This window comes from Agelaius tricolor, unplaced genomic scaffold (genome assembly GCF_023055355.1).
Source record: "Agelaius tricolor isolate 1412-34295 unplaced genomic scaffold, bAgeTri1.0.p SCAF_34, whole genome shotgun sequence".
NCBI classification, from domain to species: Eukaryota; Metazoa; Chordata; class Aves; order Passeriformes; family Icteridae; genus Agelaius; species Agelaius tricolor.
In genome coordinates, this window is record NW_027269294.1 from 5,611,815 (window position 1) to 5,627,139 (window position 15,325).

At 41.0% G+C, this 15,325-nt stretch overlaps 1 long non-coding RNA gene across 1 annotated transcript in view; it reads right to left on the reverse strand.

The window, feature by feature from the left end:
* Positions 1-284: 284 nt before the first annotated feature.
* The window catches only part of LOC139602504 (uncharacterized), a 193,851-nt gene continuing 178,810 nt past the window's right edge, over positions 285-15,325 (reverse strand). Inside the window, exon 9 of the long non-coding RNA XR_011683262.1 lies at positions 285-1,629. This is a non-coding gene — a long non-coding RNA (uncharacterized lncRNA). The remainder of the gene's footprint in view (positions 1,630-15,325) is intronic.

Below are 15,325 nucleotides of genomic sequence, written 5' to 3' on the forward strand. Positions count from 1 at the left end.
GGTAATTAACTTTATTAACTTATGTAACTTTATTTTATCCATGCCTTTGGATGCCACACAGGTGAGTCATGGGTGAGTGACCTCAGAAGGAGGGGTGTCACAGGAGACAGCCCTGCTTGTCAGGGCTCCTTTGTGCTGGAGCTTTCACTGCTGTCTCTGCAATTCAATTCTCTTGCACATTATTCTGACCCCAATGGCCTGTTTGCTTGGCTATGCAGAGTTGGGACTACTCTGCTGTCGGATGGAGAATGTGTATGAGCAGAGGGAATAGCTGGGAAATATAGGTGAGGAGCTGAGAAACCTTGTGTAGTGAAAAAAATGACTTAAAAATAGTTTGAGTGCTTCTTTTGCACAATGAAACAAGCAGTGATACTGGAAGTTCTTGAGGCCACTGGTATGTACCCAGCATACAAAGATAACCAGAAATTTAGAGAATAACTATTTTTATTAACTCCAAATGATGTTACCTAAACATAGTCAAAGTGAAAAAATCTGGGGACTGTGCTGATCCAGTCAATGTATTGATGGATTTTTTTTCTCCATTAAGAGGAAGGTTGGGAGAGACAAAGTAGACACTACAAATGCAAAGCACTTAGGAGTTCACAGTAATTTCATGGCCAGTTATTATTTCCTGATTTCTCAGGCTCAATGTTAATGAGAATGTGATGAGATATAGATTACTAAGAGGATCATCAAATTTGCAGTCACATACTAATGGTTAAAGGGGGGAATGTTGCTTCCACTGATGCCAATTCTGCGTCCTGCCTGAGTATGTGGTCTTGCTTTTAGACAGAAAGTATGAGGGAGATCAAATGGTAATGTTCCCACTGTAATATTTTGTTTTGAAGCCAAGTCCCTCTAGACAAGGAGCCATCCTTGACAGGCTGTCATCAGGCTCCTGCAAGGTAGGGTTCAGAGCCCACCTACCAGTGACTAATATTTTCCTTTTTGGACAGGACTGAGTGTGTGGTTTCCAGGTCAGACAAAGTGTATCCCCCAAGGAGAGAGATCCGACTTATGGATTTCCTGTACTTTCCTATTGTCTAGCAGTGTCTGGGAGCTCATGTCAGTACTGGGCCTACTTATCATCAATCCAAAAATTACATTTATTTAAAGGCCAAAATGTCCTCTCAGAGAGCTCTGCTTGGTTCAGATTTCTGAAGCAAACATTCTCGTTTGTCTGTGATAGTCTGGGAAGCGACGACTTTTCTCTGTGCAGATCACATCTTAAAGTTCACCCTGTAATCAGATGGAATGAAAATAATGTCTTCCAATGTTTCTTTGGGTTAGTGGGTTTTATATGACTCTGTGGTATCTGGTAATTTCTTATCATTATTGTCCAATTGCTTTGTAAAAGAAAAGCACATTCAGCAAGTCAGAATAATGATTAAGAGCTGGAAGAGGAGCACCCATTTTCCTCTCAAAATTCCATCTCTTGGAATGTCCTGGGGTTAAACTGGCATTATCAATGGCAAAATTGGATGGAGCTCTGAGCAACCTGGTCCAGCAGAAGGTGTCCCTGCCCATGGCAGGGGGTTGGAACTAGGTGATCTTTAAGGTCCCTTTCAACCCATTCTGTGATGATCTGAGATATTTTATGGAGAAAATTGGCTTCTCAGTCTTGGAGGCCTGAAACAAAGAACCAAAAGGAGAATCTCAGTTCCAGTTATGCTTGTGGACACAGATGCTTTAATACAAACCAGAAGAAACGTGTATGGCCTCAGGCAATCTAAGAATACTGTGAAATAAGAATCAATTTACTTAATTTCTTGATGTTCCAGCTGGATATATACACAAACATTGCCGGTGCCTGTTGTGTGCTTGATGAAAGGGATTATAGAGAATGAAACAGGAAAAGAGCAGAGTCCTCCTTGTGAGTCTGTCTTTAAGTTTATAAACATGGACATACAGTACAAAATACTGGGGGGAAAATCACTGCATGTAGATGTGTTATATGCAGTATGACAGGGTTTGAAACAGATGTAGTGGGGTAACGATGTCACTTTGACAAATTGCAGGGTCGCTTGATAAACTGAGCCCTCCTCTGTTAAAGGGCACCCCACTTTTGACCTCTTCACCTACAAAATATTTTTGCACCAGGATACTTCTCAGGGCACTGTGAGTCTCTGTCTAACAACAGCTGCCTTGGAAAAATAAGCAAAACACATGAATTGCCCCCTCCCACACAAGGTATTTATTTAAGATAAATGTATTGCTCCAGATTGGAGTCTGCTGCAACAGTCGGCGCTGGGTTTATTACAGGTTTCAGATCCAACAAGCCATTGCTTTTAGTGCTAGGAATGTGTTACATCCTGACCTGGTTCCCATCCACACCGTTTGGGTCTCTCCATGATGGTCCTTTGCAATCTCAGTCATCGTTCCCATGGTCCGTGCACTCCTAATTACTGAGCACTTCTTGGAAAGGAGGCTCGTTCATGTCGGCTCTGTGTGTTTTTCTGAAGCCTGTTCATATGGCTTTGTGGTGCAGGACTTCACAAAAGAAGGATGGAGAGCAGGAGCCTATAAAATGTATTTTGAGTCTCCAAGGAACATCCAAAATAAGGGTTCTATAAAAGAAGTGCCATATACAGAAGGCAGAGTGATCTCATTTGCTTTCAGTTTTACTGGCAGTTGTTTCAGCCAGTTTGTACAAACTCCTTGTGGATGTCTACTCTTCAGGGTAGCTTCACAGATTCTACCAGAAAGCATTTTTGGTGCATAAAGTATCCATTCTGAGATTACTTTGAGACAACAGAAACTCTTACTGGAAAGCTTTTCAAAAATCTGGCTATTCAAAAGTATGGGGTTCAGGTGAAGATCAAAGTAATTTTTTTTTGCCCAGGAGATACACAGAATCACAAACTTCACTGCAAGGAATTCAAAACCTTGAGCTGTTTTGTCTTTTCATCACTCATATCTTTATGGTCTCCCCCATTATTTCCAATTGTCAATTATCCATCTCTGATGGTGTAATAATAAGCAGTTCTAAATGCAAGGATGGATGGATGGTGTGTTTGTTCTTCCTGAAGCTATCTGGTGGTCAGTGTCCTAATTGTTTCTTAATTAGAATTGATGAGTTGTAGAAGTCAATTTTTCCCCTTTGGAAGGACCAAGGACCATCAGGAAACTGTCTGCACTGTTAGTGTAGCAAAAATAAGCATTTATCATGTAGTTTTCTCTCTCTCTCTCTCTCTCTCTCTCTCTCTTTTTTTTTTAAATACTAACATATATGAGTATTTCTTCCAGTTTTGGGTTGTGTATCAAGCTTCCTCTACACAGGGCGTAACTGGGACCTGATCTCCCACAGATTAAAGTACAACACATTGACCTTCAGCTTTTAAATCTTGGTACCAAAGACAGTTTTTGCTTGCAATGTGCTTTAATGTAAGAGGTGTCAGATGGGACTGGACAACCAGTCACCCATCCACCTTTCCACATTTTTCAGTGGCAAGAAGTGAGCTTGTTTCAAGCCTCCTCACACAGCTTGGTGTCAGCTCTTTACAAGCCTGTCACAAGGGTTTGATTTTTGTGATTCACAGAAATACCTTTTTTTAAAATGGAATTGCTCAACATACCCTGCACAAAGGCAGAAGTTGCAGACACTAGTAAAGAAATGTAAGTGAAATTCATTATTTCTGTGACTAAAATTCAAGTCCAGTCATAATCATTCTGAAAATAAGAATGATGTGGCATTTTATAATGCCCTTTATAATTTAGGCATTTATTTCACACTGCATCTGTTAGGTGAAATTACCTGGGGCAGGCAGGGGGACCTAAGAAACTTTTCTTACAACCTGAACCTCCACTCTTCAGCTACTAAACCAGATCCAGAGGCATTTTCTTTTACTGGTGTGCATATTTAGCATAGCCAAGACCATTCCTGCTGGGCCTTAATCCCTATAAAGTCTTCACATGGTAGGTATTGAAGCAACATCTTCAATGCCTTCCCCATGAAGGATCTCTTCTTGTACAGCACATTGCCTCAATCTGAGGTTGTTTGTAGCACCAGGAACATAATTAAGGACTGATTTTCAAGACAAGAGCTGTCATGGCAGTTGTGAAGTGTTATCTGTCATTCTGACAGAAATACATAAACAGAGAGTGTCCCTTTCCTTCAGCATCCCTTATGTGCCTGGCTAACGTTGCTTCCACAGGCATGGAGAAAATTAATCAGCCGCCCACTCGTTTGTGCATCCCCTAATTGCACAGACAGCTGAAGTAGCTGTCACCCAAACTGCCAGAACAGAACTGGGCTGGTTCCTGGAGCATTTGGAGAAGCCTTTCTAATGAGCAGCTCTGATGCTGATCACATAACGAGCGTGAAGACAGAAGTGTGACCGTGACATTTGTGCAAACACATTTGGCTCGGCTCCTTTTTAATTAGCGCCTGCGAGCAGGGCTTGCCAAATTCTGGGGGCTGCCTGTGAAGAGGCAGCTTGATTGAGGTCAGCATCCAGTCGTGTGTGCTGCTGAGCACTGGCTGCTGCTTGATCCCTGCTGAAAGCTTGCAAGCCTGCAAGTTTTCCCCGTCCACATCCAGCTGAACAAAAGCGCCTTGTCAGGCAGCTGAGGGAAATGAAAGCGGTGTGAGGGAGGCAAAGGGTTTCTCATCCCTGCCATCCTTCCATGAAAATGGCACCTTTCAGCTCGCTGAGAGTCACAGCCTTTCTTTGTCATTCTAGGACATGAAATAAAATGATGCAGACTTTCACCTTGGACTTTCCAAGGTAAAAAAGAGGGTGTTTAATTTCTGACTCCAACGTTTATAGATTTCCAAAAGTGCCAGTGGATTGGAGGGTGACAGTGCCACCTCTCCAATGACACTGGACAAACCAACAGTCCATCAAATTCTTCTTTCTCTATAAAAGAATTCAAAACAATAAGTTATTCACACAAAGTGTGTGAGAAAGTCCATTACAAGAATGTAAACATCAGAAGGCTTAGAAAAACTTAAAAAAAGAGAGTGACATTTCTTCCCTGATGTTATGTCAGCTAGGGCCCTTTTGATATTTCAGCAAATAAAAATGATTTAGTGCTGTTTCCTCATGCATTATCAGAACTGAGAATATCAACCATAAGCTCTGTGGAACTTGCTTTCTACCCCACACAAAACACAGAAAACGACTGAAATTGTACATAACGTGAAGCCCATAGGGTAAACTCCTTTCCATATACACATGTGCTATTTATAACTTCTAAATCTATTTTCTGGCAGAAAGTTTAAGGAAAGCATGTGCAACATCCCCAAATTGCTTACACTATAACACTGTTTTTGGAAAAGAGTCTGAGGAAGAAAAAGGGGTTCATCTTCAGTTTTTATCCTTTAAGGATGTCATGCTCAGTTGAAGAATAAGGAGTGAAATGAAAAGACATGGAATGAGATGTTTTCTGAAGCCTCACTTTTTACAGTTCTTTTGACATGTCTTTTTGAGAGACTTTGAAGGACTTCAGAGCTGTCACATGATTTGTGTATGCCAAAAAAAAAATCAGAAAGCCTTGGGAATAAAGTCTTGGAACAATGTTTTTGTTTCTCCAGTGTGGTATGGTCCATGCAGAATAATTAATGTTTGTGAGATTCCTGAAGAACAAGGTGCACATTATGGGCCGTATTTACAGAGCAGGTTTCTTTTTACTTAATTTCACAGAGAATTATATGAGTAACTCACCAAGTTTAAGTGATGAAGCAAATTAGACTGTTGGGAAACAGAGAGTAGCCAGGCTGTTGATACAAGAAATTAGTGAAGAAAACTATTTAAAATAATTTTTTGCTCTAAACTGAAGGAAATTGTACAAGAATTTAAGTCTGGAAACGTCTGAATATGTCTTCATGTATTGTTTTTATTTGCAGGCCTGGGGGCTCAAATACCAAACATAATGGGAAAAGCTCTGAAGTCTCTGTAACTAAAAGCTTTCAAAAAGTGCATTGGAAATCAAACTAAATAAAATAGCTTCAGATAAACAAGATCTGGCAGCATCTAAGAGGCCAAATATCTCTTAGAAGATATTTTGTAAGAATCTGGAATAGTTGGTCAGATAAAGAACTTTGGAGAATTTGCAAAAGCATGGAGAATTTGAGGAATGGCCTGTTAGGCAGAAAGTGTTGAGAGCTAAATTGGTAGACATGATGGGTGATGTTTAATTTTCAAAGCTAAACAGATGGGAGGAAGCAGTAAGCAATTGGGAATGGAGTAGAAAGTAAAGGAAGAACTATTGAATCAGTGCTCACAAAGCACTGGGACCAGAACTCCCTGCCTGGCAGGTTCCAGCTCTAATTTTCAGCCTGTTAGCCCTTTCTTTTTTGCAAGGTTTTTGTGATTTGCAAATGGAAACCAGCCAGACTCAAGGTGTTCTGAACAAAGGTTTCATAATCTTGGCACTTTGTCTGTTCCTTGGACAGAAGGAGGGACCAGCAGAAGATATTCTTCTAGAAAGTGAGGTGTATTTTGAATTCTGTTTTACAGCCTGTCTTCCTTCTCTGTTTAGCTAAGGAAAAGTTCTTTCTTGACCAAGTAATGTTTCCCACAAAAAAGTTATAAAACAGCTGAGAGCTGCTTCCATGGGTCTGTGCTTTATCCATCTCCTCACAGCATTGCTGGCATGGAATGCACAAAGCTCTGGCACCTCACGGAGATGGAAGAGGACAGAGGTGCAGGAAGTGGCAAACAAAGGGGAAATGGAGCCTTGAAAGCTGTGCAGGTTTGGCATCATTTTGAAAGCCTTGGTATTGGGCAGCCACACTATCTGTAAGATCTTTCCTGCTTAAATTTACCAGGAATTTATGACAGAAAAAGAAACAAGCTACTACAGGAGACACTTCGTCAGAATGACTCCATCCTTCTATGAAAAGCATTTTTGAGTGAGCATAGTTTGTTAAACTTCACACAATCTGACAACTGTGCTCTTAAAGTAAAAGGCTTTCCCCTTTCTACCCCTTATAAATATATTTTGACCCTTTTTTTTTCTTTTGCTTCCCTTTAAAGGACAAATGAGTTCATGAACTTTATCGATAAACAACGTTGCTCCTATCTGCACTTTTGTTTTCCTTTCAAGAGTTTTGCTGAGCCATCTGCAGTTAAATCTTCATTATTTTGGACATATACTTTTCGAACTATTCCCTTTTCCTAGCTCCTAATATAGCAAAGCCATTCCTATTCAGTCATGCTCATAAACATTTGCATAAAGTGAGTTGTGTACTTGAATTGGGGCCTCCGACATATCCTGTTTGATATAGCAGACCTCATAAAAACAAAGACAAGACAGATGCAATTTGTGCCTGTCTGGAAGTGAAGTGCTTCTCTGCTTCACTCACAGTCTGGCAGAGAGCAGAACATCTGGGTGCTGCCTGCTTTTCAACCAGCCCTGACAGAAGAGGAATCCTTTTATAATGCAATTAAGTAGTAAGTGTGTGAAAACCATATCTGTAAAATAGAAACAGTTTCTGAACAGTCCAAAGCATTTTTGGCTTTGGTTGGTGATATAAAATGCTATATGCAGGTTCTGAAAGTTCTCTGTTTGTAGTGCCGACTCTGCCAAAGTTAGAAATGTAAGGAGGGACCTGAGATAATTTTAATTTTTTTTTTCTTAACAAGGAAGCCATAAATGCCTGCAGAAGGGATAGGACATACAAAGTTGCCATATTTTTTTTTTTCCCAGCACATGGGTGCAGAAGCACTTAAACAAGGTCATGTATTTTTCCATTAAATGCTCAGTTAAAATGTAAACACTTCTTAGGGTGACAACTACTGTTCAGTGAGTGTGCTTGGAGGCCCTATTAAGTCTTACTCTCTTTCCTGGGTACAAACCTGTCTTGTGATGAAAAACTGCTCAATAGCAAGGTGAAGAAAGCCCAGCAGCCAATTTCTTGGTGCTAGAAAAAACATTTGGACATCTGATAAGAGCTTGGACAGCCAGAGGATCTTCCTGCTGGGCAATTGCTGAGGGTTTTGCCTTGAAATGTTCCCACCTTCATTCAGAACTATTTTCTTACACATTGCTGAAGAGTGTGGGTGGTCAAGTAGGTTGGGAATCTCTGATAGAAATTGATTTAACACATTGAACACCTCCCTGCAGTCCAGTGCAGACACCACTGTTGGAGGAAGCTGCTCAGGTGTGTCCTTGCTCATCATCTCCTTCTTGGCTAGCCCCAAGGGATGGGTCCTGTGCATGCCAGGGGAAGCACCAAACTCTCCATCTTCTCTTTGCTGAGTCACCAGTGACAAAACTCAGGTTAGCCCCTCCCAGGGAATACAGACCTAAACATATGAAAAAGGCAAATTCTACCATTCTGCTTTCCTGTAAAATCTGTGTTGGGGCAGAGAACTGAGCCTGGATCTCTGGAAATCAGCTTATAGGGCTGGGCCTTCCTGCCTTTATACACACTGAGGACCTCAGACTAGAAAATTTATAGTTTATACATCAAAAAAAGTAAAATCTTGGGTTGTATTTCTTGTGTGATGTGCAGCAATACCCACAAGTAAAACACTGAAGTCCATCATTAAGGATTAGCTATGTAAATATGACCTATCAAAGAGATTCAGTGAAGACAGTAGTGCTCTGTGGAGAACTGAATCATTTAGGTCAGGGGACTTTTTTTTTTTTTTCACTATTATTTTTTAAAAGAGGAAAACAATTGCAAGGTGGCCAGCCAGAAAGCCTAGGGGAACCATTCATGCTCAAGGTGTTAGTACTAAAAAGCACAATAGGAAGCAGATGTGCAGAAAAACAAAATAAAACTGCAGGCAGGAAGGACTACCTCAGGCTATGACTGTTCCTACTGTTACTAGTTAATGAGAACTCCACAAGGAATTGCTGATTTAATTACAGCTCAGGGGCAACATGCTAGCTTATCCTTTTTAAATTATGCATTGGAAGTGTGCGTAGCAAATGGAGGCTTCTGCGTGGTCCAACACAAGGAGGAGGAGGAGACCTTTGATGTTAAAAATATTCAGTGTGCAGGGGACAGGCGTGGTGCCAGCTGTCCAGAGAAGAGCAAAATGTCATGTGGGAATGTCTTCCATGATTCCAGGTGGGAGCTGCATCTGGCTCAGAGGCTTGCCCTGTGCTCTAAGGTCAAGTGCTTGGGTTACCCTAATTAATTTCTCTGTCATATTTCAGCAAATATGGCAGATTCTAGATAGAGGTACACTGAAATTATTATCAGACCTGAAAAAATAACTTAGAGTGAAATTTCAAGTCATTCCCAAGGTTATATGAATCAGCAACTGTTCCTAAAATAGAACTAAATCCATGACATTTAAGCTGAAGGATGAAGGCTAAACCCAGGTTTCTAAGCTATTTTAGAGGCCATTTCCCCATTCAGATAACAAAAAAAATTAAGTTTTTGGTTTGCAAGGGTAATAGGAAATGTAACCTAGAGATTTTCCATGTTTTCTGCTCCTCTTGCCGACCTGGTCCAAAAAAGGAGAAGGCAGAAGAGTAAAAAAAAAAAGTCTGTTGATATTATATGGTCTCCTGAATGCAAAAGATACCATTAGGAACTTTAAAGGAAATTTATGTACAGCTCCTGTGTGTCAGGGCTCAAATTTTTCCAAAAATTTTATTGTTCAACCGGATGTGTCAGGAACTAGACTGAGTGCAATTCTATGCCAAGAAACTGATGGTAAAGAGCATCTAGCACCATATATCACTGAGAAATCATTCCAGAGGGGATAAAGATATGCAATGATTGGAAACAAAAAAGTAAGTTTCCCTATAAAATGGTCTTAGGAAGCACTTTTCTGTTATTTCTTACAAAAATTCTTCTTAGTAAAAGATTATGGGCTCTCAGTATGAATAAATATAAAGAGGGAAAAGGGGCATGTTAGGCAGATTTTGATAGCAGGCAGAGTGTCACAGCAGTAGCAAAGGGTTGGGCTGGGCACTCTTGGCAGGGAAGAGCATTGACACACAGATTTCTGTCAATTAGGGAACACCCAGATTGATGCATGTATCGGATATTTGCACCCATGTGCAGACAGATTTTTAGAGCATGGTTAAGAGATTTCCGTGTAAGGATTACTCTGACATTTGTTCCACATGAGATGGAAAAGGGCCAGGCTGGAAAAGCTGGAGGGAAGAAACATCCTTCCAGGCAGGAGGCATTTGGGGTGGTGCAGAGGCTGCCCTCCCTGTGCTTTGCTTTGTTCCCCTAACATGAGAAGGAGGGGGAACAGCTCAGACCCACTCATCCCATTTGTCACCCTAATTCAGTATTTGTTGCCTGGGCAATGTGCAAATCAAAGAGTCCCTTGGGTGTTTTTTGCATGTGTGCTGGGCTGGGTGTGGGAGCTGGCTGCTCTCCTGCCTTCCTACACATTCCACATTGACTCCTGGATGTGTGAGTGGTTTGTGTAACTCTGTACGTGCAGTATGGAATCAGCTTGGGCAGCAACAAATAGGTTTTAGTTTGTCAGCAGCATCATGTTAATACATGCATGTGCGTAAATTTAGAAATAAATTTAGAAATATAAGGATATATTGGCAGTTTGTGAAGTTGCCTCAGGCAATTGCAGAGTCCTCATTTGTTCTCTCTCTGACCACAGAATGGTTTGGGTTGGAAGGAACCACTGGAGGTCATCTAGTCCTACCCCAGTGGAATAAGCAGGGACATCTCCAGCTAGATCAGATTGCTCTCACCCAGGTCTTTTCATGCTGAACAAGCCCCAGATATTTTCTCAGAACAATTTCCTCAGGACCACTGAATAAATGTACAGCAAAGATAGTGCAAGGCTGTGACTGAGCAGCCTCTTTCATAGAGCACACTGTCACCCTGGAGATAATCATCGTTTTGGCCAACAGCAGCAGGTCAAAATGCCTTCCTGAGTTTGTTTTTTGTTGATGCTTTGAATTATGTTTATTTAGAAGAGAAAGGATCCCAAGTGATATTTCCATTGCCATACGTTAGACATTGTAATCCACAAACAAACACCTAGGTAGCCCAATTTTTGTCAGGTTTTCAAAAATCAAACAACAAACTGCTTCAGCCCTCTTGGTGACTAACAGAGACCTGAATCAGGATTGCTGTGTTGCTTTTAATTTCGTTTTGCAGGTCCCTTTTGAAAACCAACATGAACTCCACAGGATAGGGTTCCCCAGCCAGCTGATGCTCTCTGTGGATGTTGAACTGTACAGTTCAGCCTGCCGTACTGAGTGGGCTGATATTTATTTCTCCCTTTCCTTAAGCTGACTAAATGAATTAGGGTTCAAACTGTATATTTGCTCTAGAATTTCATCTAATTCCACTCGCGCTGCAGCACAACATTTAAACATAAAATAAAATAGTAAGCTCAATCTTTCTGGGTCTATGGCTTGTTGACACTGAACCTCACACAGTCCTTACACCGTCTGCTTGGGACGACATGGCGCTATTAGATCAACAATACCAGCTGGTTTTTTAATTCTCTTGGGAGCCAAATTTTAAATAAAGCTAAATATTAGGTCTGTGCTTAGATCTGTTCTATAAATATTGTCATTAATTTAGGAGACATTTGTTTTGAGGGTTTTTTTACATTTAATTTTTATTGTTGATCTTTGCAATCTTGCATTTGTCATTGTTTTTTGAGGTATTCATAATAAGTGTTTTGTTTAGCATACTTCTGTGGTGCAATTTTTCTGTCATGATTAGATGTTTTTAATCTGCTCCGGGCTTTGTTTGCTTTGTCTCTGCAGTAATTTTAATTACAGGACCACATACTATTTGTCTCTGAGTGTCAGAAAGAGCAGGGGGCTGAGACTTGAAAGGATTTGGAATAATTTGTCTTGTTCTGGGTGTTTCAGTGATGTTTTTTGACTGTCCCCAAAATCTCTTGCATCTGTTATCTGAAGTGTTATGAGCTCTCAAATGGACAGCAAGAATCATAGGATGGTTTGGGCTGGGAGGTGTGGAAGTTTGCAGGCAGTCCCGACATGGGAAGAGACAAGAATCTGATTCCATGTTTCAGAAGGCTGATTTATTATTTGTGATATATATTATATTAAAATGATACACTAAAACTATACTAAAAGAATAGAATAAAGGATTTCATCAGAAGGCTAGCTAAGAATAGAAAAAGAATGATAACAAAATCCTGTGACTGACCCAGACAGTCCGAAGCAGCTGGGCTGTGATTGGCCACTAATTAGAAACAACCACATGAGACCAATCACAGATGCACCTGTTGAATTCCACAGCAGCAGATAATCATTGTTTACATTTTGTTCCTAAGGTCTCTCAGCTTCTCAGGAGAAAAAATCCTGGCAAAAGGATTTTTCAGAAAATATCATGGCTACAGGAAGGGACATTAGGGATTGTTTAGTTCCAACCCCCTGCCATGAGCAGGGACCCCTTCCACTAGACCGGGTTGCTCAGAGCCCCATCCAACCTGCCCTTGAATGTTCCCAGGGATGGGGCATCTTGTCTGGGCAGCCTGTGCCAGGGCCTCACCATCCTCACAATGAAGAATTTCTTCTTAATATCCAATCTACACCTGCTGTCTGTCAGGTTAAAGCCATTCCCCTTTGTCCTGCCACTCCAGGCCCTTGTAAAAAGTCCCTCTCCAAGGACTCCAAGGAGAAGGTTTCCCTGGAGCCTTCTCCTCTCCAGGATTACCACCCCCAGCTCTCTCAGCCCATGGTGTGTGCTCTCTCAGAAGCAGGCAGAGTCGTTCAGTATGATGACAGATGAGGGAAGAAAAAATCACCAATACCTAAGACTAATGGTCATTTGCTAAAGGTAAATGGCTTTCATGCATGAAGATGGTGAGGATTAATCAGCATTTAGTACCAGTATTTAAGACATTTTCACAGCACAGCTGCTGATGTTTCCAGCATGATGTGTCCTTTAACACAGAGCTCACGTACTGAACGTGGATTTGCCTCGCGCGCTCGCTGTATTTCTTTGGCAGAATTCTATCAGGTCATGCAGGCCTCAGAGAAACCACAGCAGTGCCTTCCTGCCATTGTGCACCAGGAAGGGCCGGCTGAATGCCTGCAATTTCCCTCCCTCAGGTCTGGGATGCATTGTTTTTGAACAGCCAGAGGAACAGGAACAGAAAGCTGCTCCTCCACGGCATAGGAACAAACAGATCCCCACTGCAGCCTCTTCGAGCTGCTACCAACACCTGCTTCACCACTGTTATAATCCAACACCCTTATTGCACTGGAAGTGGAAAAATAACCCCACCTCCGTGTCAGAGAGATCTTCAAGACTGAAAGTCTGAGGCCAGATGCATTGAGACCCCTCTGTGCCAATCAATGTGAAAATCAGAAGCAAAATTATTCAGCCCTTGCGTCCCTTCCCATATCTTTTGGTCCAGGACATGTGAAGGGATGAAGCTCTGGCTTCACATGCCACAGCGAGCTACTATTCCCCCAAAGCTCAAATGCTGTCTGTCTGTGCTGTTTCCTGCAAGATTAAGTTATCATTTTGGGCTGGAAGGTTGTAATTTGTGAGGTTTCACCAGAGATATCTGGGGTTTGTTTGTTTCTGCCTCAAATGGGAACATGGATAGGACTTAACCACAGAAAATAGTATAATTTCCAAAGTATTAGGGAGGATGAAGGGCAATAGCTTGAGAAGAGATGGTGGTGCTCTAAACCTGACATTCCCACCATTTATACCACAGTAAATCCACAGGAATTGTGATTTTCTCTCAAATGCAGAGAGATACACCATCTTCAGTAAACTATGAAACTGTGGGAGGAAAAATGTCAGGGAAAGGGCACCAAAGAGAGATGTAAAGGGCTTTATGTTGGAAAAAAGTTAGGAAATAAAGCCTGTGTGTTGGATAATATGAAATGTCAAATACCTCAGTACATACTAATTTATTAAAAGTAAACTCAGTGTGACACAAATACCTGTGAGACTCATCTAGAATTAGTGATGTGTTCCACTGCATAAAACAACTATGGAAAGAACTTGATAACAGATTTTTGAAGCAAATTAGAAAAAAAAGTGATTTTCTGCAAGGGATTTTAGTGGCTGCCAAATAATTCTTGAATATATGCAGTTTCCCAGTCCAGACAGAGAAATAAGTTTATTAAGTTAATTTTTTCTTGTTATTAAAAAAAGAATTAAAAATAAACAGATGTTTTATTGCATTTTGTTATATAAAATAATGATTAGAAGAAATGGAGGAAATTCCAAATACACCTTAATACAGAAAAATGCAATTGCCCTCTTATGTGTAAGGCAACATTTTTTTTATGTACAATAATGGTCACATTTTTTATAAGCATTATTGCTCCCACTTTTTATAAGTATTTGAAGCATAAAAAGGAATGAAATAGAGACAAAACTGTTTTAACCAGTTTTAACTGTTTTATACTTTGCTAATTGGTCAGGCTGTTTGGGGTAAAAGCATCTCATGTCCTGAACCTTTTATTTCTCAATCTCTTTCTGTCACATCCTCCTGTTTGTCACAATTGCAGGAAGAAGTTCCAAAGTGCTTTGGCAATCCTGTTTTCAGGTTTTAAAGGTCCCCTCTAGGAGCAGCTGTGTCCCCCTGAGCTGCCTAGAGAGGGTTTTCGAGGCTCCAGCCTTATACAGTCTTGTTTTTGTGATGCTTAAGTTTTGGGGAAAAAGAAGCAGAAAATATCTGTCTAATGAACAGCATCCAAGTCTTAAAGACAACCCAGATTAGACATTGCAATTAAATCCTTAGCCTGAAAAATCCATGCTAAGCCTCTGAGCAGTATCAGCAACAACAGGAAAAAGCTTTTCCTCTCTGTACCTCCAGCACTTAAACTTGGGAAAGGCTTTTGCTGGTGAGGCTGAAGTGGGATTTAATACTAAAGGCCAGAGCAAAAAGGGTGTCATGAAGGTAGGCTGATAAATCAGACAGTTTATCAGCAGATTTGGCTCCCAATAAATTGTTAGTTTTACAGAGACATATTAAAATAATAAAAGTCAGTGAATCAGCAATCTTCGCAGCAAACCAAGTTACAGAAAGTTCAATCCCCACAAGAAGCTCTGTTTCTCCAAACATTTGGACATCATCTCTGTCTGCTTTGTCTTTTTGAGTTTCCCCTTTCTAATTCTGTGCAAATTACTGCATGGAGCTACTTCCATGTGTCAGAGGCAGTGCTGAGCAGCAGCTGCAGCCAGGATAGACCAGAACTGCACCAGCCTGACACAGACAGGGAAGCAGCAAGCTGCTGTCTAGAGGATCCTCTTCTCTGGCTGTTTGAACAAAAAAGCTTCAGTTTCTGAAAAGTGCAATACTTCCCTGCCTCTTACTCACCCCCAACAGCATAATTTAACCAAATAAATGGCTTTTCCTGTAGAAATTATCTTCTTTCTATTGCAGGAATTGTCTGCAAGTCAATGAGGGAAGAGCAAGGGTTCAGG